Consider the following 23,030-nt stretch of genomic DNA (forward strand, 5'->3'; position numbering starts at 1 on the left):
TGGAACTACAGATACTGCAACTCCAGGAGAGGATTTCCCTAGAATGCCCACTGGCTTCCCCACTGCATCTCCACCCCTCCGCCCCACCCCCCAAATGAAAATACTTGGAACAAATTTTGCACTGTAACCCACTACTCACAAACCTACAACAAAGCCCACACTTCTCACTCATGATAAAATGTTAACAATCACTGAAAAAACTATGTTCAGTTACTGCAGTAGAACGATTTAAAGAACTAACGACAGAGATCTCGAATTTCGCTCTCCACCAAGAAAGCAACTACATCTACTAATACTACTAAACCACAACTAATACCAATGCCACAAAAACTTCACACAATTTCTTGTCTAAAACCAAAAATCCAAACGTCCACTGGATCATCAATAGTGAGCGACAGTTTTAACCGGATATTTCACTAGGAACAGCAAGAAAAATTGGCTGAAAACCACCATACTAAATTTAATAAATGACTACAATGCACAAAAACTTCATAACACACAGGGAGTGAAAGCTGACTCAAACCGTTATTCCACAAGAACTGGCACAAGACACAGCTGAAAACTACTAAATTTTTTTGTCGAATATAGTGCACTCAACTTTGTCAGCAGTGGCAGCTTGTAGATACACATCTCAGTGATCAGAAATTTTTAAATTCAGATAAATATGAGCTTGCAAAATTAATAGCATCTGCTGTACAATAGTTACGCTTATCAACATATTTATACAACTTCAGTCACTGTCAATAACAATAATAATAATGACGATGATGATGATGATAATAATAATAATAATAATGCATATAATGTGCCTAAAAACGGAATAATTGTTTTGTGGAATTTTGTTGTTTTGTACATAATTAAGATCAGTTAATGACAAGAATGGAATAATGTATAAGCTTTCACTAAGCCCCATTTCGCATTATTGTGTAAGTTAGAGTTTTCTTGCTTTTTTTTTTTTTGGACAAATGTACAAAGATCCCTAATACATGTATTAGTTAATGAATTAACTTCTGGCCAAAAAATCAGACATTATTATGTTGCACCCACACAACAACGTACGCTTATTATACACTTTTTTTTCTTAAATTTTCGCTTGCAGGCACTCTTATTTAATTTCGTCACTTTCTCAGGCAACGGATCTGGTCTGGGAGGCCCTACATAATTTGAGGTTAACTTTTCCTGTTCTGTGAGCACGTAGTGCAGCTTCAACGGAGTTAATGTTGACACTGCACAGGTTAAGCCGATTCCTGCACAGTAAACAATCAACTCCTAACACAAATTGCCGTTAGCGGAAAATATTAAATACAAGTAGTACTATCTACCAACATGGTAACTTGTATACAAATGGGGTGCTGAGAGCCGCAAGGGCCAAAAGCACACTGTCTTTGAACCCCCATATTTATGTAAATATCAGAGAAACCAGTGAGACAACTTTCTGCAAATGTTCAGATATACATACAATGTGGGCCTACAGTACAGATTATTTTTCTTTTTTGAATTTCAATTCCCCAACTGGGGCGGGCTGGCAGCAGCATATGTGCTGCTCTTCAGCCAAAAAAAAACATTAATGATACAACGGAAGACATTTAAAATTACAAAGGAGAAAACATGGCAGACAAAAAGATAAAAAGTAGGGAACATAATGGACGAGAACAGACAAAAAGGGGACGACTGTAAAATGGAGACAAAAACCTTAAAAAGTATTGAGCACAAAAAACCACACACTAGGACAATTAAAAGAACACAAGGCGAAGTATGGCTGCAGCATAAAAGTATCGATGGACGGCATAGCACATAACGATCACTGACAGTAACAGTATGTACAAGTTCACCACATTATTAAAATCACAGCACTTGACGCACAGGAGAACAGCACCAAACACAAAACTAACGTAGCACATTGATGACGATGAGCAAAACACAGGATCTGCCAGGGGCATGGAGATGAGGGAGAAGGGAAGAAGGGTTGGGGGGAGGGGGAGACGGGCGATGGTGGCGACGAAGAGGTCTGCGGAGGGAAGGATGTGTGAGGGACACAGTTGGGGAGGGGGGGCAGGGACTCAGGGGGGGGGAGGAGGAAAATTCGTTCTGGGAAGAGGGGAGAGGAAAAGGGAGGGGAAGGAACAAGGGCAGGTTACAGTTGGAAGGATGGGTAGATGTCACGGCGAAATTTAACATCCACGAGGGGGAGAGTACAGATAAACCCGACGTACCATAAGATCAATAGATGTCAGAAGCATAAATAAATGCTAGAGTCTCACAATCGGCCGACATGTGCTTTATGGTTCTCAGCGCATCAAATGGATTACTGTGTGACAAAATCCAAAACTTAATTTACTGTACCTCATTAAGAATCCCACAAAATAGTTTTTTATCTGTGTAATTATAATACATAGTGATGTACAATCTAATTTCACTATACAGTGAGTGAATTGACAAATCTGTAGCGTGTGCTACCGTCTAGCCGGCTTTATGCCAAGCAAATGTGGGTAAGTGCTGCTGTGTGCTTCCACCTGGTGACACTGGCCTAAACTTGTAGTTGAGTGGAAGGCCTTGCACTGCCGCTGTGAACCGTGCAAATTGTTTATCAAATCCCTATGTATTTGGCCCATAAGGCAATTATGCCATGCCAGCTGCGCAAGTGCAGAAGCTCCTTAAAACATCCACAACTGGAGGTATGCTCGCAACCCGGACGCCAAATTTCACCGTGTCTAGTGGAGTAATGTAGCACAGCGCGGTAGATGTAGTGTCGTGTATTTCAGATTACCGCATCTGCATTACGTTTAAGAGCATTCAAAGCAAAATAACCAATAAATCCGCAAGGTGTCAAAAGTTAGGATTATAGGTAGTGTGGGGGCGGGCGTGGTAATTACAATGACAAATAATCATTTGCACACCCGTCACTTACTGTGAATACTTTTATTCTCGCGACGTAATGCGTGTAGTATAGAGCGAGTACTACAGAGAACTGATCTGGCAAAGTTACAGTTCTTCTTGCTGCGCTAGGGCAGCGATATTATTGGAGGGTAGAGCCAGTGGTTCTACATCCACATAGGGCTTTCACGTGCTCTTGTGCTCTCACACAATATGCGCCACTGTTTGTCAGTACTTACAAGGGAATCTCACTCATCGCACACCCCTCAGATTTAGTGGTAAGGTGGCGCAGTGGTTAGCCTGTCAAAATGAACACAGATCACGCATGAAAACAGAAAGAAGGTGTACTGAACTGCGAAAAAAAAGCAAAATAAAAACAGTGAACAGTCCAAGCTTAACAAGTGCAGTATCGAGAAAAATCGAATATCGTAGTTCAGTGGTCATTTATTTTTCTTTTATTTTTTTCCCCACAACATTATGAACTGTCTGTCCGGTCAGTGAATTGTTTGTTCTTCTGTAGTCTTGGCAGTTGTCATACTATACGTAGGTTATAGAATATGAGTCATGTGGTAAGAACTCGTTACCACTGCAAGTAAATGTGATGAATAGCGAGAGCAGGCGAGATAGGCGTCTCACAGAAATGAAAACAATAAATGAATTGATGTGAACTGTGCTACAACAAAGGAATTCAAGGGTCAAAACTTCCAAAACGGAACGCAATTTCAAAGTTAAGAACATACGTTTTGACACAGCAGAGAGCAACTATGTGATTGTGAACTGTTCCATTACTTTTTGCATCTTATGTGAGAAACTATCATATTTCCATCATTTCCTTGGAATTAATCACATTCACAGTCATATGAACACCTAAATCGGGCAAGGAAGCGTAGGTCACTTACTTCCCAGGCATACAAATTACCAGTCCTGGATCTACGATATCTCCGAACCGGGGCAAAAACTTGATGTGGCGCCCCGTCGAGCATTTGAGATACGACGCCAAAAATTTAATGAAATCGATTTCTCAAAAATATGTTCATTTTGTAGTGCACATTTTTCTGTAGTTTTTGATACATAAAACATACGTTCGAGGAAATGTAAGACATGTTATTTGGTCCTGCAAAAGTGCAGTGCCACTACTCTTCACACAGCATTCTCCGGTCGCACGTCACTGTATTTCGCTCTGTGGAATTCAAACTCGTGTGTTTTGTGTTGCAAATGGACATTACACCAAAATATACACACAAATTTGGATACAACGAATAGCGGAGGGGGGGGGGGGGGGAAGGAACTGGCACGAAGGAGGTTTGAACACGGCTCGTCCACTTGGCAGTCCAACACCGTGACCACTTAATGACGACACCGCTCCTCTTTCATGCTGCTCTATGTAGCACTTTGTGTCCTTGGACTGTTCACTGTTTCTATTTTGCTTCTTTCTTTCTTTTTTTTTATAATTCAGTACATCTTCGTCCTGTTTTCATGCTTGATCTGTGTGCAATGTTTGAAGGGCTGTCCACTGTGCCCTCTTACCACTAAATCAGACAGGGTTGCGATGTGTAGTTTCCCTTGTTAGCTCTAGATCCGCTGCATCTGTACGCCGCGAAGAGTACAAACTTCTCTTAAAACATGACTAGTATAAGGAGAAAATTAGAGACACCAAAGGAAAATTCCAGGCGAAAATTGGAGTGACAAAAGGTAGAAATAGTAAAGATATAACAGAAGGGTAGGATGTTGAGGAAAGGTGGGCAGAATATGTAGGAAATCTGTACAAGATAGAACTGCATACTGACAATGCTGACAATGATGAAGTTAATGTTATATTAGAACTAGAGCGAAATATTTTGGAGAGTGAAGTCAAATAGGCTCTCCAAAATATGGCTGAAAACAAAGATAGTGGATATGATGGAATTCCAGCAGAATTGTTCACAGTCACTGGAAGCAATTCAGTGAAAGTGCTGCATTCAATGTGCTATAAAATGTGGAGGACGTAACAGTTTCCAGAAGACTGGAAAAGATCAGTATTCTTCCCAGTCCCAAAGAAGGGAATTTCTAAAGAATGCTCAGATCACCATACAATAACACTTATCTCATATGCTAGCAAAGTCGTGCTGAAAATCATACAAAATAGACTTCGCCAGTATCTAGAGAGAGAACTAGCGGAAGAACAAGCTGCATTTCGTAAAGAAAGAGGAACCTGAATTCAAACTGCCAACATTTGGTGGATTATGGAAAAGGCAAGAGATGGTTCAAATGGCTCTGAGCACTATGGGACTTAACTTCTAAGGTCATCAGTCCCCTAGAACTTAGAACTACTTAAACCTAACTAACCTAAGGACATCACACACATCCATGCCCGAGGCAGGATTCGAACCTGCGACCGTAGCGGTCGCGCGGTTCCAGATTGTAGCGCCTACAACCGCTCGGCCACTTCGGCCGGAAAAATCATGTCACCTAAGCCTTGTTGTTGGACTTCCACATCACATTTAATCTGCTCTTCTGGACTTGACACTTTCCAGAGGCTCGTAGAGTTGCTGAATGGTAAATAAGCAGCGGTTTAGTTTTCAAACCGCCGCTTGCATTGGCACAGAATAGCGGTGTGAGACGGTCTTTCATTGACTTGTGACCGGGCAGTGCATTCTCCTCTGCTATTATGAAGGTACGCTTCGGCATTTTTTTCTAGAACAGACCCGTCTCTTCACAATTAAAAACCTGTAGTGGCAGATGACCCTCAAGATCTACGAGCATCTTGAAGTTGCTGATGAAGTTTCTGCTCCCTTTTTGTCGGTGCTGGCTGCTTCCTGTTCTTCACAATGCTGTGGATGCCGGTTCTTTACTTTAACTTCTCGAACTACTCACGGCTTCCCTTAAACACTTCTTCGGCCCGTGACACACTGGCATCTTCTTAACGAAGTCGGCGAAAATAATTCTCGTTAATGGTGTCGCCTTGCAATTGCTTCTCATTTATCCGTATAAGAAGCAACGTTTCGACATCGTCCAGAATAAGAAACTGTTGTTTGCATACTTTTGTCACTCCCTTTGAAGCATCTGCCTCTTTAATCTTGTTCTTGAGGATAGTGCAAATAGTTAATGTAGACCGATTGTATGTGCGTGCTAAATCAGCAACGCTCACATCACGTTCGCGTTTTTCAATGATTTTACGTTTCATTTCTAAGGTCATTTTCTTTCTCTTGTGCTCATCTTCTTGCAGTTTTATCCTCGGGGACATTTCTACGACGTTTATTAAAATTTGCAGACAAAAAACACAGTGTGAACCCAAGTTTAGACAAATGTGCGATCACAAGCTGCTGTAAGATGCTAACAGAAAGAGCACTACACCCAGATTGCAATACGTACGTAAGACACTGTTCGTATACCGCTGCCGGCAATTAAAGCTGTTCATGTTGAACGTTTCCCCGCCACGTGCGAACGGCTGGTAACGTCGCACTAAATGGTCGTCACTCTTTATCAGAAACATTGCTCGTTAAGTGAATCATTGTTTTGCTCGTTATGCGAATTGCGCGTTATGGAAGATGCTCGTTAAGCGAGGATCCACTGTTAACTTACAAATATATCTGAAAAACTGTTAACATCAAAGCATCTAGAAATACATTAGCAACATAACAAAGAAGAAACACAAGTACCACTAGCATTAAAAGATGAGGAAAATGACATATCCAATAGTCATGTCAAAGATCGAGCCACTTCTCTGTTTCATTAACGGAAACACGGCTCTGAAACTATATCGAATATTTCTGTTTTAAGTTGCATGGATCCATCTTCTAGCAGGTCAAGCCTGTAACCTTTCCATTCTTTACGAAAATGTCCTAACTGTTCTAGTACTCTGCTGGTACTTGTATTTCTTCTCTTTTATGATGTAAATGTATTTCTAGATATTTTCATGTTCACAGTTTTTCGAATATGTTATATTTTTGAGTTATAGATTGTACCAACTTCCCCTCCCCTCTACCCTCCCACCTGAAAATCTCTTTCCACCACCTTTCCTCCCCTTCCTCTATCCCAATTCCTCCGTGTCTGTTTTTCTTTGCCATTGTTTTCAGTGTGCTCTATCTCACAGTTTACATAATTTGTGTTTACCACAATGACCTTTTCTAGATGATAACTTATTATTTGTCATATTTTATTAATTTTAAATATGTACACAGCTAAATATGACCTGGGTATTAAAGTTATAATTTTAATTTTAACGTCTTAAGCAAGTTTAGCAGAATAATTTTCATTCAGCATTGTGCACCTCCTCACACATACTACTAGTGCCCTCTCTTACCGGAAGCCTTCCTTAGCCCAAGCATTGTGCATGCGATGCTGGCACACTAGCTGTACATTGGTGAGATTAATGTTAACTATAACAACCAAGTTGTGCATGTTTTAATTATTATGGAGATGAAATGTTATATTTGGCTCACGCCTTTTGGCTATATTTTAACATATCTCTGATATGAAACAACACGTGATCCAGCAAGTTTGAATAATATTTTGAATTCATAATGGGATATTATTACACCTTTTCAAATACGTTTTTTTAATGGTTGAAACACTGGTAAAGGGTTTTAAATAAACCTTCCATTTTGCAACTGATTGGTAGTTTATTAATTCTACAAGAAAATAGATGTCTGCACTGTAACTAACAGACTCTCAGATCCTGATACACAGGTTGTTAGGGTAAACCACATATTGCCATACATGCTTTACATATTAATCATCGTCCTCTCTGAAGCATGTAACGCCTCACAAACACATTTTTCCAGACAGATACGAATATGTAATTGTTCAAACCGTCTATAAGGAAGGTGATAGGAGTCATGCAAAATCACCTATGCATTTCATCTGGCATAGTTTTCTGACATTTTTGAGAAGGTTGTGTACTCTACAGGGTGATTCAAAATAACGCTTAGAAACTGACATGGCAAAATGGGCATAAAACAAGGACCAGTTATCACACGGGAACCAGAGGTTGCAAATGCCGTGAGAGGGTGCTACGTTCACGAGAGGGCGTTGCTATACAACTAAGGGCAGAGTGCATTAAGACCGCCGCCATTTACACTGTGGAAGCGTTGGGAGTAACATGGCTTCCTGGGATAGTATCGAAAAGGGCTTGTGTCTGAAACACCTGCTGCATTGCCACAGGATTGTTGCTGCAGCAGGATGAATACCAGGTATCTTTGGCATGGTGCGCCATTCACTGCAACATCGACATTGTGACATTCCTGCTTTATTTTTTGGTTGATAGTCGTCGGTGTCGACGCACTGCATTGTTATACTGGCTAAAAATAGGGGTGGAGGTGGAAGTTCAACACTGACTACTGTAAATGATGTAGGATTTTTTGACTTACAATACCATGGATTCCAGCTCCTGTAACTCTGGAAGATTATTATTATTTTAATTTTGTATGGAGAATATACGTGGAGGCGACTATCTTCACGACGGCGCTACTCAACAATAGAGGTACGTGAATGTGTTAATCTTTTTCCCTTCGTGGCCGCCAATGTCAATTTCAGTATATTTGCAGCGACATTCAGAACTTACAATCTTTCTTTTCATTTAATTGCGAAGTCCGATTACTTTCTTTCTCAGATGAATAAATGCATTATAATCATAATTCTTTTTACCCAGGCAATGGGGAATGATAGTACTTTAACGTACGTGCCTCTATCCTGATCGTACATTCTCGTATACTTGAGTGTGCACCAACATAACTATACGAGGTGCATTCAAGTTCTAAGGCCTCCGATTTTTTTCTACAGACTGGAAAGAGATAGAAACATGTGCATTGTTTTAAAATGAGGCCACGTTCATTGTCAATACGTCCCAGAGATGGCAGCACTGTACGGCAGATGGAATTTTACCGCCAGCGGCGAGAATGAGAACTGTTTTAAATACTTAAAATGGCAACGTTTTCCTTACTTGAACAGCATGCAATCATTCATTCGTTTTCTGAATTTGCGTGGTGTGAAACCAATTGAAATTTATCGACAGTTGAAGGAGACATGTGGTGATGGAGTTATGGATGTGTCGAAAGTGCGTTCGTGGGTGCGACAGTTTAATGAAGGCAGAACATCGTGTGACAACAAACCGAAACAACCTCGGGCTTGCACAAGCTGGTCTGACGACATGATCGAGAAAGTGGAGAGAATTGTTTTGGGGGATCGCCGAATGACTGTTGAACAGATCGCCTCCAGAGTTGGCATTTCTGTGGGTTCTGTGCACACAATCCTGCATTACGACCTGAAAACGCGGAAAGTGTTATCCAGGTGAGTGCCACAAATGCTGACGGACGACCACATGGCTGCCCGTGTGGCATGTTGCCAAGCAATGTTGACGCGCAACGACAGCATGAATGGGAATTTCTTTTCGTCGGTTGTGACAATGGATGAGACATGGATGCCATTTTTCAATCCAGAAACAAAGCGCCAGTCAGCTCAATGGAAGCACACAGATTCACCGCCACCAAAAAAATTTCGGGTAACCGCCAGTGCTGAAAAAATGATGGTGTCCATGTTCTGGGACAGCGAGGGCGTAATCCTTACCCATTGCGTTCCAAAGTGCACTACGGTAACAGGTGCATGCTACGAAAATGTTTTGAAGAACAAATTCCTTCCTGCACTGCAACAAAAACGTCCGGGAAGGGCTGCGCGTGTGCTGTTTCACCAAGACAACGTACCCGCACATCGTGCTAACGTTACGCAACAGTTTCTTCGAGATAACAACTTTGAAGTGATTCCTCATGCTCCCTACTCACCTGACCTGGCTCCTAGTGACTTTTGGCTTTTTCCAACAATGAAAGACACTCTCCGTGGCCGCACATTCACCAGCCGTGCTGCTATTGCCTCTACGATTTTCCAGTGGTCAAAACAGACTCCTAAAGAAGCCTTCACCGCTGCCATGGAATCATGGCATCAGCGTTGTGAAAAATGTGTACGTCTGCAGGGCGATTACGTCGAGAAGTAACGCCAGTTTCATCGATTTCGGGTGAGTAGTTAAATAGAAAAAAAATTGGAGGCCTTAGGACTTGAATGCACCTCGTACTTATGACCTGTTTCGTTTACAGTATTAATTCTAATTTTGAACCACTCACTCTCGAATGTACATGCCCTCTTATTTTGTGTAGTCAGCTGGGTGTATTCCTTAGTATCATTACTTTTAAAATTCAGTCGCTTGGTTTAACCAATTGACCCCTGCCTGTGTCACAATGGCACTTCACGCAAAATGCTAATTACGTGACATTCATAATAACTCTCATTTCAAAATTACGGCACTGGCTGACTAGGCTTCTAACAACTGTAACAGGGCAGTTACGATGGCGACCATGACAGGAACTTTGTTTCAGAAAAAATAGTACAAATTTTAAGTTGAAATATTTAAGTATTTTTTTTTCCATCCGTTATTGCGACTATAACCAATTGTTTCTGTTACATGTTACGCCAACTGCGTACTAGATAAGAAAATTATTACCAAAATCAGTCCATGGGATTCACAAATATTTATCCCAACAAAAATTTGGAAATGAAGGAACTTTTGGAGCATTAAATGTTAGACTGACTACCAAGAGAACCGACCAGCAGAAGAAAATACGTTAGTAAGAGCAAAAGCTCTACTATACTTTTGGTTGATCGTAAATGTGGGCTAGTTTTTCATTTTTCCGACACCCACTGCGTAGAACGCATTAATTTTTCCAAATTCATTTGATATGAATTTGCGAAAAATTTAGTAGCCTACTTATACGTGAATGTATCACAAGATGGTGCATCATTTTCATTGATTGCGCACTGTTTCACCAGAGACACATTTTACTACATTGAATTTCACGAGCGAGCGCGACATCATCTACAAAAGTAGCGAAGTTCGGCTGCACGCTGGTTTACGGTTACATACAGTTATGGTGAAATTAAGATCACAAACCAAAACGATGGATAATTCATCCGATGAGGAATCAGTTGCTCAGCCTATGCCTAACACAGAGGGGAAAAAAAAACCATTGCAGATACTGATAACGCAGTCGCAGCGACCAGTGGTACTCAGTCGCAAGTGACAGACGATAATGTGTCAACTTTGGAAACTGTTCCAGATTCCGCAGATGTACAAGGTCTAGTAGAGCCAGATATTATGCAGATGTTTAGAGTAATGCACACAGATTTGATGTGACAATTTGTAACTCAAATAACAGCCCAAATTAATACACCGATAGGGAATGTTAACAGCCCGAAGGAATACACACATAGGAAATGTCACAGCACAGATAAGCAATGTCACTACACAGGTAGACACTGTCACAACACAGATAGGGAATGTAACCACTCAAATGAACAAGCCAGACAGTGATGTATGAAACCTTACTGATATGCACAGTAACCTGACAACACAACTGACAAAACTAAAAAGAGAGGTAGTGGACCAGGTAATAGAAGTGGTGCATGAAGATTTAAATTCCATGAATCAGGCAGGGTATTGATAATTTGGAAACCACAGTTAAGCATGTGCCAGATCAGATACGTAAGTTAACTGAAAATTTCAATGCTATGAGTGTACATCAAACTGAGCTCCATAGAAAAATGCAGGAAACTGTAAATCAAGTTGAGGACATGACAAAACAGCAAAAACAGCAGTCGGAGGACTTTTTAGAAGAAAAAGACACACACACAAACCGTACTATAGAAACAGAGCTACAAAAAGCAATAAGTAACACAATGGAACAAGTATACACTACACAAAACTAATCTGTAGTTAAACTGCAAACTGACTTGGGCCAGATACAGGAAACTTTGACACAGGACTTACTAGGCTGGCAGAATCAAATAGTCGAGCAACTTAACAGGAAATTTAGTACAATGAAAGAACGACACCAACATGCCGAAGAAGAGCTTGACAGTACAACCACAGGTAAGAGCGATAGTGTAATTGGTGACTATCCTACCCCAAATTTACAAGTGTGTTCACCAAATTATGAGATGTACGGTAACCAACGACACCGTAATGAAAGAAAGCATGAGCAGATAGCTGAACCCACTTTGTCATCAATTTTGTTAGAAGACAGTCTTATAAAACACGGGCAATTTCAAGTGTTTATTCCTCAAAAGAAGTCTGTGCATCCGGTAATTTTTATAAAGTCATTCAAAAATGTACTGCCTAAAACGAGGTCGGAACAGCAAAAGATACAATATGTTACGTGTTATATCCAAGGCGATGGAGCGTTATGGGCGATGGAAATGTCAGAAACTTGTCAGACATTTGAACAGTTTAAAGCGTTTCTTTCAAAGTACTGGTCACATGGCATTCAAGAGAGGTTAAGAAGAGCGTTATTCAATCCTGAACAATATAATCCACAATTTTGATAACTGCGAAAGTATTTTGGGAAATATTTAAATAAGACGAGGTTCTGGGATGAGCCAGTGACACACACTGACGTCCCCCGCATTCTGAAAGCTAAACTACCTGTATTGGGCTCTATTGACTTAATTAATGAAGATGCAAGACAGAGCTACACCAACCAAAATAATTTCCATAGCTGTGGTGGCAACCAGCCTCTGCAGCGTCAGCAGCCGCAGTACGGCGTCAACAATGTAGCGTGCGCGGCTGATTCACGACCGGCTATTGTCGATCCCGTCACAGCAGCGCATGTGCCAGGCCCGAGTTTGGGAGGCAATTTTAGTAATAACTATAACCAAAATTTTAACCCAGAATATAAAAGGAAAAGAAAAAAATGGTGACAGAAACTACTCTGGCTACTTCGGTAACCGGAAACGAAATCGGAATAGAAACGAAAACGGAAATCAGTGGGGTAACTCAGTAATTTTCAGCCTCAATTTAATAACAACAACACGGCTGACTCACGAAATGTGCAGTGGCAGTACCCGATTAGTAATCAATCCTATCAGTCCAAAGCGCAAAATAACATTACGCCTATAAACTCGGGGCAGAATCATGATCGGGATGAGCAACAGAGGGGTGAATATTATAGAAGTAACAGACAAAACACGTACAAACAGTAATAATGGGGCGTTAAATTAAACGTGGCCTCATTATGTTCCCCAGTGTTGGCCATGGATAATTGTGGGGGCGATCCATGCTACCATGACAGTAATTTGCTAAGGTATCAAAATGAAGCATTCCATCTGTGTCCGCCCCCGGTAGCGGAGTGGTCAGCGCGACAGACTGACAATCCTAAGGGTCCGGGTTCGATTTCCGGCTGGGTCGCAGATTTTCTCCGCTCAGGGACTGGGTGTTGTGCTGTCCTAATCATCATCATTTCATCCCCATCGACGCGCATGTCGCCGAAGTGGCGTCAAATCGAAAGACTTGCACCAGGCGAGCGGTCTACCCGACGGGAGGCCCTCGTCACACGCCATTTATTTATTTATTTATCCCATCTGTAACAAGACAACCAGTAGATTTAAATGAAAAGGTAAGAGAGGTTTTGATCTCTATTACACAACAAGCTCAACACCATAAGAAGCATTTTGACAAACAGCCACATGGTGTTACCAGATTTGTGGTTAGACAAAAGTATTACTTAAGAATCATGTGAAATCTTGTCTGTTCAAGAAGAACGCTAAGTGGCAAATAAGGTATACTGGCCCGTATATTATAGTACATATTCCGCATGACGGATGTTATTTACTTGCGCATCCTAACAATGGTAAAATCAAAGGACTCTCTGCACACAGAGACTTGAGAAAATTCCACCATGTTTAAGTGTCACACTTTACATCTATGCACACGAGTGAAATAAGTAACCTATTGTAAAAAAAAGGAATACGATTAGGGTAAAGTAAGTATATTTTATGCAACTAAATGAATCAGAGCACTTCACTATTTCTGTTTCCATTTGTCAGTGACTGTGGATACAATACACAAGCAAGCTAGGACATGGTTCAAATAGCTCTGAGCACTATGGGACTTAACTTCTGAGGTCATCAGTCCCCTAGAACTTACAACTACTTAAACCTAACCTAAGGACATCACACACATCCATGCCCGAGGCAGGATTCGAACCTGCGACCGTACGGTCGCGCGGTTCCAGACTGTAGCGCCTAGAACCGGCCACTCCAGCCGGCGCAAGCTAGGACACATCAATTGATGTGTAGCAACGCTAGCACAGGGTGTACTTGGAAGGTTTGACTGAATAGTTCATGATCACAGTGGTATTTTAGTTTTACGTTTATGTATGAAGGATTCTGAGTGAACAATTAGCACAGACCTCGAAACAAAGTACCGGTAGCTGTAAGTTTATTTTTATGCCACTTATGCATTAAGGTTGTAAGGTACAGGGTAAGTTACAGAAAATATTGGACTCCCTAAGATACTGCACAAGTGTATGGTCACGCAAGTACATGTCATGGTGCAGAGAGAATTTTTTTTTGGGGGGGGGGGGGGGGAGAATAATGCTGCGATGATGAAACGACTTCTGGCTGCTAATGAAAGCCGGCCGCAGTGGCCGCGCGGTTCTAGGCGCTACAGTCTGGAACCGAGCGACCGCTACGGTCGCAGGTTCGAATCCTGCCTCGGGCATGGATGCGTGTGCTGTCCTTAGGTTAGTTAGGTTTAATTAGTTCTAAGTTCTAGGCGACTGATGACCTCAGAAGTTAAGTCACATAGCGCTCAGAGCCATTTCGCTAATGAAAGTTTGGTGTGCTATATACCATACGCACGACAACCTAATCTTAGTAAATTGCATCTAAAGATATAACCTATGCATGAAAACTAGTGTGATCATACTGAAATACAAATAATTTTTTCGACTTTATACACACGTTTGAGCGCAAGTACACTGTTGAGGTAAGATTTCTAAATGTTATCTGAGGCAGACTTAAGACTATCTCTTAAAATAAAAAAAAAAAGAAATATGTACGAGTTAAGTTACAGGAAACTGACCAGCAGAGAAATTAGGCAATGCCAAAACAAACATAATTCTTTACAGGTGACATTCATCGAGGTGCTATGAGACTTCAATCAGCGATGAGAAGCAACTATGTTACACTAATGTCACTACGATTTACGATCTATATTATAAAATACACTCCTGGAAATTGAAATAAGAACACCGTGAATTCATTGTCCCAGGAAGGGGAAACTTTATTGACACATTCCTGGGGTCAGATACATCACATGATCACACTGACAGAACCACAGGCACATAGACACAGGCAACAGAGCATGCACAATGTCGGCACTAGTACAGTGTATATCCACCTTTCGCAGCAATGCAGGCTGCTATTCTCCCATGGAGACGATCGTAGAGATGCTGGATGTAGTCCTGTGGAACGGCTTGCCATGCCATTTCCACCTGGCGCCTCAGTTGGACCAGCGTTCGTGCTGGACGTGCAGACCGCGTGAGACGACGCTTCATCCAGTCCCAAACATGCTCAATGGGGGACAGATCCGGAGATCTTGCTGGCCAGGGTAGTTGACTTACACCTTCTAGAGCACGTTGGGTGGCACGGGATACATGCGGACGTGCATTGTCCTGTTGGAACAGCAAGTTCCCTTGCCGGTCTAGGAATGGTAGAACGATGGGTTCGATGACGGTTTGGATGTACCGTGCACTATTCAGTGTCCCCTCGACGATCACCAGTGGTGTACGGCCAGTGTAGGAGATCGCTCCCCACACCATGATGCCGGGTGTTGGCCCTGTGTGCCTCGGTCGTATGCAGTCCTGATTGTGGCGCTCACCTGCACGGCGCCAAACACGCATACGACCATCATTGGCACCAAGGCAGAAGCGACTCTCATCGCTGAAGACGACACGTCTCCATTCGTCCCTCCATTCACGCCTGTCGCGACACCACTGGAGGCGGGCTGCACGATGTTGGGGCGTGAGCGGAAGACGGCCTAACGGTGTGCGGGACCGTAGCCCAGCTTCATGGAGACGGTTGCGAATGGTCCTCGCCGATACCCCAGGAGCAACAGTGTCCCTAATTTGCTGGGAAGTGGCGGTGCGGTCCCCTACGGCACTGCGTAGGATCCTACGGTCTTGGCGTGCATCCGTGTGTCGCTGCGGTCCGGTCCCAGGTCGACGGGCACATGCACCTTCCGCCGACCACTGGCGACAACATCGATGTACTGTGGAGACCTCACGCCCCACGTGTTGAGCAATCCCACTAGGGCTGCCGCGCGTCAGCGGCGTGGTTGCCATGGAAACGGCGTCAGCGGCACGGCGCGGCGGGCTCTGCGTCGCGGTTTGACCATGTCGAACCGCTTCCGCTGCCGCGTGACGCGCCCCAGGTGCGCGCCGCCAATCACAGACCGCGCTGAGCGTGACGTCAGGTACGCAACCGCGGGCCACAAGAACTTTCGCCGAACCGCTGGCGCGGACGTGGCGGCAGCTATGAAATACTTATCATCCGATTCCAAGGAAACTATTTGGTAGAAAAATTTGATTCTTGGGCATGTTACAGCCTGATATCTTCTCTCGATAAAGGGCCGAATTTCTTTTCGATATTCGTCGTTGTTACTTGCTGTATTGCATTTACGTAAACCTTTACACGAAATTTTAATGAGTGTGCAGAGGTAAAAACGCATTGCGTGGACTTTGCGTACAGTTCATTTTAGGTAATACATTATTGCGTATGAAATTTAGTCAACATATCGAAATTGCTTTTAAAGCTGAGAGCAGAACAATAGCTATCACCGTTCTCGAGATATTGAATGATATGTCGGCGGACGGGCTGTGCGGTGACCACGCGCAGGTCGCTCGCGACGCGACCGATACTTCGTTCTGCTCGTTGTAAACCATGTGGTTGTATCAACTGCAAATTTCGTAAACGGTTCAAGAAATCTAAAAGCGTTATTTTGCAAACGATAACTTGTAAAAAGTCATGTATTTCATCGCATGATAAATATCCAAAATCTGTTGATCTACCGAGATATAAAAGAAACTACAGTTTTTCAGAAGGGAGAGATGATTTTTTTTAAACAGCATTTAATAGCGTGTGGAATGAGAAGTTAAACAGAAACTAATTTGCTGGTATGTCATAAGATGTAATTTGCTAAGTATCTACAGCTATTGATTATTTCCTTTGGTAAGTAACAAACTTTTTTTTCTTTATCGAGTGTACTTTATTGGTTCAAGACGCGTTTCGCCTTTTACTTTAAGGCATTTTCGGTGGAATCTAGAATGATTCAGTTTTGTTTTAAATGCATAACTGATTACTTACAGTGGCGGACATATACGTTTCCACTCACCTGGTCACATGCTGGAGGTTGAACTAAAACTTAGATTATGGAACATAAGCACATTTTCATGTTCGCTCTTTTTTCTTCTGTCACTAGCTGTAGACATTTTACCGAAAACACTGATTTGAAGTCGTAACTACAGTGTGTTCACCTCATGCCCCTTCCTGTTTGGTTTGTTTATGTACATGTTGCCAACCTAAAGAATTATATGCTGAAATTGTTTGTTTATTTCTGTTCTCCTTATATCTGTATATGTGTGGGGCTAGCCAGTGATAGCTATAGAAAGTTGAAAGTGAATCCAGTAGTTGTCAGACAGTGGTTGAAAGGTTTGGTGTTCAGCTGATTTCAGTTTTGGTTTAAATGTTTTGTGGAGGAGTGCATGGAAGACTAAATTCACTGCTCACATTAACAGATAAAATAGTAGAATAGCATTTGAACAAATGATTATTATCAGAATACTATCACCCAACCCCTTTGTCCTCACTCTTTGACACCTCATAATATGTCCTGTCAACTTACCCCTCTTGTAGTCAAAGTTGTGCCGTTACTTCCTCTTCCTACTCTATTTAATTCCGTACCTCTTCTTTAGTTACACAATCCTCATATCTAATCTTCAGCATTCTTATTGATCACCACGTTTTGAAAGCGTCCATTGTCTTCTCGACAGAACTGTTCATCGCCCACGTTTCACTTACAAGGCTGCACTCCACACAAATACCTTCGTAAAATAGTACCCAATCATTACAATTTATATTCCATGTGAACAAATTTTCTTTTTCAGAACGCTTTTCTTGTTATTCACAGTCTTCATTTTATATCCTCTCTACTTCTGCCTTCTCAATTACTGCTTCCCTTTCAGGTCACTGAAGTCTTAGTAATGCAGTTTGGTTTCTGTACAAATTGTAGATAATCTTGTGTCCCTGTGTTTTATCGATGACATCTCCAGAGCTTCAAAGAATGTTTTAATTAAGATTGTCAAAACCCTTCTCTAAACATGCAAATGCTATAAACACAGTTTCGCTGTTCTTCAGTGTGTCTACTTAGTTAAGTGGTAGGATCAGAATTGCCTTGCGTGTTCAGACATCTCACAGGAATCTAACATTGTACTTATGTTAGTTTGTACAACCCTTCCCCCTCTCCTGTCTACATATTCCTTCCACTATGTAGCCTTCTCTTATTTGCTTAGTTCTGGCTTGCCAAATGAGTTCTTGACAGTTGCTTCTCCTTTGAGCAAAGTTTTCTTTGTTCTTTCTCATTTTCATTCCCTTATGTTTTGCAAGTGCAAAATCACATTGCAATTTTGGACTTTCTGTCAACGTCATGTTTAGACATTTCTATTTCCAATGGCCTACTTTATTTGCTGCATTTTTATATTTTTCCCTCTTGTCAGATTTAATATTTCACGTTTTATCTAACGATTTCTACTGTACCTTCTTCCCGTTCTCATGCTCTGCTGCATTCACCACTTCTTCTCTCAAAGATATCCATTCGTATTCTAGTGGATTCCTTCCTCTGTTTCAGTCAGTCGTTGCAATACGCTAACTTTAAGATTATCGAAAAACTGTGGGTCTTGACTTATTCAAGTTCCATTTCCTTAATTTGCTAGTTTACTGTCTCTTTAGTTGTAAACTGCAGCTCGTAACTAATAAAGTATTGTATGTTTGTGTCTGCACCGGGAAATGTCTTATAATTTAACATCTGGTTTTGAAACCTTTGTTCCAAATATGTATTATTCTTTCATGATTCTTAAGCAATGTGCTAGATAGTGAACAATGATGAACGGTAGTCATGAAATCTGAGTGGGTCCCGACCCGTACCTCAGTAGTTGTCTTCAAAAACTATATCTTACACCTACATGGAGGAAAGACGAAGTTGGGTGAAGACATACCAATTTTTCATTTTCTGTACAATGTACTCTTTCACATATTCCATTATGCATGTTTTCTCATTTCACCATAAACAGATTTCATGACTACCGTTCATCAATGTTTACTATCTAGCACATTGCTTAAGAATCATGAAAGAATAATACATATTTGGAACAAAGGTTTCAAAACCAGATGTTAAATTATAAGACATTTCCCGGTGCAGACACAAACATACAATACTTTATTAGTTACGAGCTGCAGTTTACAACTAAAGAGACAGTAAACTAGCAAATTAAGGAAATGGAACTTGAATAAGTCAAGACCCACAGTTTTTCGATAATCTTAAAGTTAGCGTATTGCAACGACTGACTGAAACAGAGGAAGGAATCCGCTAGAATACGAATGGATATCTTTGAGAGAAGAAGTGGTGAATGCAGCAGAGCATGAGAACGGGAAGAAGGTACAGTAGAAATCGTTAGATAAAACGTGAAATATTAAATCTGACAAGAGGGAAAAATATAAAAATGCAGCAAATAAAGTAGGCCATTGGAAATAGAAATGTCTAAACATGACGTTGACAGAAAGTCCAAAATTGCAACGTGATTTTGCACTTGCAAAACATAAGGGAATGAAAATGAGAAAGAACAAAGAAAACTTTGCTCAAAGGAGAAGCAACTGTCAAGAACTCATTTGGCAAGCCAGAACTAAGCAAATAAGAGAAGGCTACATAGTGGAAGGAATATGTAGACAGGAGAGGGGGGAGGGTTATACAAACTAACATAAGTACAATGTTAGATTCCTGTGAGATGTCTGAACACGCAAGGCAATTCTGATCCTACCACTTAACTAAGTAGACACACTGAAGAACAGCGAAACTGTGTTTATAGCATTTGCATGTTTAGAGAAGGGTTTTGACAATCTTAATTAAAACATTCTTTGAAGCTCTGGAGATGTCATCGATAAAACACAGGGACACAAGATTATCTACAACTTGTACAGAAACCAAACTGCATTTCTAAGACTTCAATGACCTGAAAGGGAAGCAGTAATTGAGAAGGCAGAAGTAGAGAGGATATAAAATGAAGACTGTGAATAACAAGAAAAGCGTTCTGAAAAAGAAAATTTGTTCACATGGAATATAAATTGTAATGATTGGGTACTATTTTACGAAGGTATTTGTGTGGAGTGCAGCCTTGTAAGTGAAATGTGGGCGATGAACAGTTCTGTCGAGAAGACAATGGACGCTTTCAAAACGTGGTGATCAATAAGAATGCTGAAGATTAGATATGAGGATCGTGTAACTAAAGAAGAGGTACGGAATTAAATAGAGTAGGAAGAGGAAGTAACGGCACAACTTTGACTACAAGAGGGGTAAGTTGACAGGACATATTATGAGGTGTCAAAGAGTGAGGACAAAGGGGTTGGGTGATAGTATTCTGATAATAATCATTTGTTCAAATGCTATTCTACTATTTTATCTGTTAATGTGAGCAGTGAATTTAGTCTTCCATGCACTCCTCCACAAAACATTTAAACCAAAACTGAAATCAGCTGAACACCAAACCTTTCAACCACTGTCTGACAACTACTGGATTCACTTTCAACTTTCTATAGCTATCACTGGCTAGCCCCACACATATACAGATATAAGGAGAACAGAAATAAACAAACAATTTCAGCATATAATTCTTTAGGTTGGCAACATGTACATAAACAAACCAAACAGGAAGGGGCGTGAGGTGAACACACTGTAGTTACGACTTCAAATCAGTGTTTTCGGTAAAATGTCTACAGCTAGTGACAGAAGAAAAAAGAGCGAACATGAAAATGTGCTTATGTTCCATAATCTAAGTTTTAGTTCAACCTCCAGCATGTGACCAGGTGAGTGGAGACGTATATGTCCGCCACTGTAAGTAATCAGTTATGCATTTAAAACAAAACTGAATCATTCTAGATTCCACCGAAAATGCCTTAAAGTAAAAGGCGAAACGCGTCTTGAACCAATAAAGTACACTCGATAAAGAAAAAAAAGTTTGTTACTTACCAAAGGAAATAATCAATAGCTGTAGATACTTAGCAAATTACATCTTATGACATACCAGCAAATTAGTTTCTGTTTAACTTCTCATTCCACACGCTATTAAATGCTGTTTAAAAAAAATCATCTCTCCCTTCTGAAAAACTGTAGTTTCTTTCATATCTCGGTAGATCAACAGATTTTGGATATTTATCATGCGATGAAATACATGACTTTTTACAAGTTATCGTTTGCAAAATAACGCTTTTAGATTTCTTGAACCGTTTACGAAATTTGCAGTTGATACAACCACATGGTTTACAACGAGTAGGACGAAGTATCGGTCGCGTCGCGAGCGACCTGCGCGTGGTCACCGCACAGCCCGTCCGCCGACATATCATTCAATATCTCGAGAACGGTGATAGCTATCGTTCTGCTCTCAGCTTTAAAAGCAATTTCGATATGTTGACTAAATTTCATACGCAATAATGTATTACCTAAAATGAACTGTACGCAAAGTCCACGCAATGCGTTTTTACCTCTGCACACTCATTAAAATTTCGTGTAAAGGTTTACGTAAATGCAATACAGCAAGTAACCACGACGTATATCGAAAAGAAATTCGGCCCTTTATTGAGAAGATATCAGGCTGTAACATGCCCAAGAATCAAATTTTTCTACCAAATAGTTTCCCTGGAATCGGATGATAAGTATTTCATAGCTGCCGCCGCGTCCGCGCCAGCGGTTCGGCGAAAGTTCTTGTGGCCCGCGGTTGCGTACCTGACGTCACGCTCAGCGCGTTCTGTGATTGGCGGCGCGCACCTGGGGTGCGTCACGCGGCAGCTGAAGCGGTTCGACATGGTCAAACCGCGACGCAGAGCCCGCCGCGCCGTGCCGCTGACGCCGTTTCCATGGCAACCACGCCGCTGACGCGCAGTTTTGACGCGCGGCATCCCTAGTGGGAACCGGCCTTAAGTGTCCGCAGCTCGTGGTCGTGCGGTAGCGTTCTCGCTTCCCGCGCCCAGGTTCCCGGGTTCCATTCCCGGCGGGGTCAGGTATTTTCTCTGCCTCGTGATGACTGGGTGTTGCGTGACGTCGTTAGTTTTAAGTAGTTCTAAGTTCTAGGGGACTCTCGACCGTAGCTGTTAAGTCCCATAGTGCTCAGAACCATTTGAGCGAGACTAAGCTTAAACTGCACAAACAATTAAACTTTCGTGGCTACTGCGTCTATCGTACCGACCGCCGGGCGACGCCGTGGCAGGTGGAACTGCAATCGTCATACACAAAGCCATTGAGCACACAAACATAGAGCTCCCTGAACTGGAAAAAATCGAGGCTACGGCCGTCACAGTCAAGTTCAACGGAGCCTACACCACACAGATATCTGTATACAACAGTCCTGTAGGCATTTCAACACGCGATATCAGCACACTACTCAACATCTCACCGCGAGTAATAGTCGCTGGAGATCTGAACGCAAAACACCCAGAATGGAATTCACGCATACGAAGTCCCAACGGCAAAGAACTGTATGAACATTCACTAAGCAGAAACTACATTATACTAGCGCTGACTGAACCGACGCACATTCCCTATCAGAAGGGACACAGGCCAGGCGTGTTAGACATGGCCTCATCAAGGGCATTACATAGACACTCGAAGTTGCCGTTGAAAACGATCTGCCCTCAAACCACCAACCTGTAATACAATACATTGAGGAAACACTGCGGCACATGGAACAACGCAAGATGTTGGACAATATGCGTGCGAATTGGACACTGTTCAAGGAAACGCTGGATAGCCACATCCCATCCATACACGAAATTAACGAAACAGCACAAATTGACGAGGTAGTAGAAACCCTCACTAACGCCGTCCAGGACGCAATGGCGGGCACCATACCTGATCGCACCTCACAACAACACAGTGCGGCCCTGCCCCAGGAAATCCTGGGCCTAATCTCAATGAGGAATCGCCTCCGGACACAATGGCAGCGCACCAGGCGTCAGTACTTAAAACGGCACATTAACAGGCTACAGGGCATCATACACGATAAAATACAAACACATAGAACACAACAGTAGAA

Source organism: Schistocerca cancellata, chromosome 5 (genome assembly GCF_023864275.1).
Source record: "Schistocerca cancellata isolate TAMUIC-IGC-003103 chromosome 5, iqSchCanc2.1, whole genome shotgun sequence".
Classification (NCBI taxonomy): domain Eukaryota; kingdom Metazoa; phylum Arthropoda; class Insecta; order Orthoptera; family Acrididae; genus Schistocerca; species Schistocerca cancellata.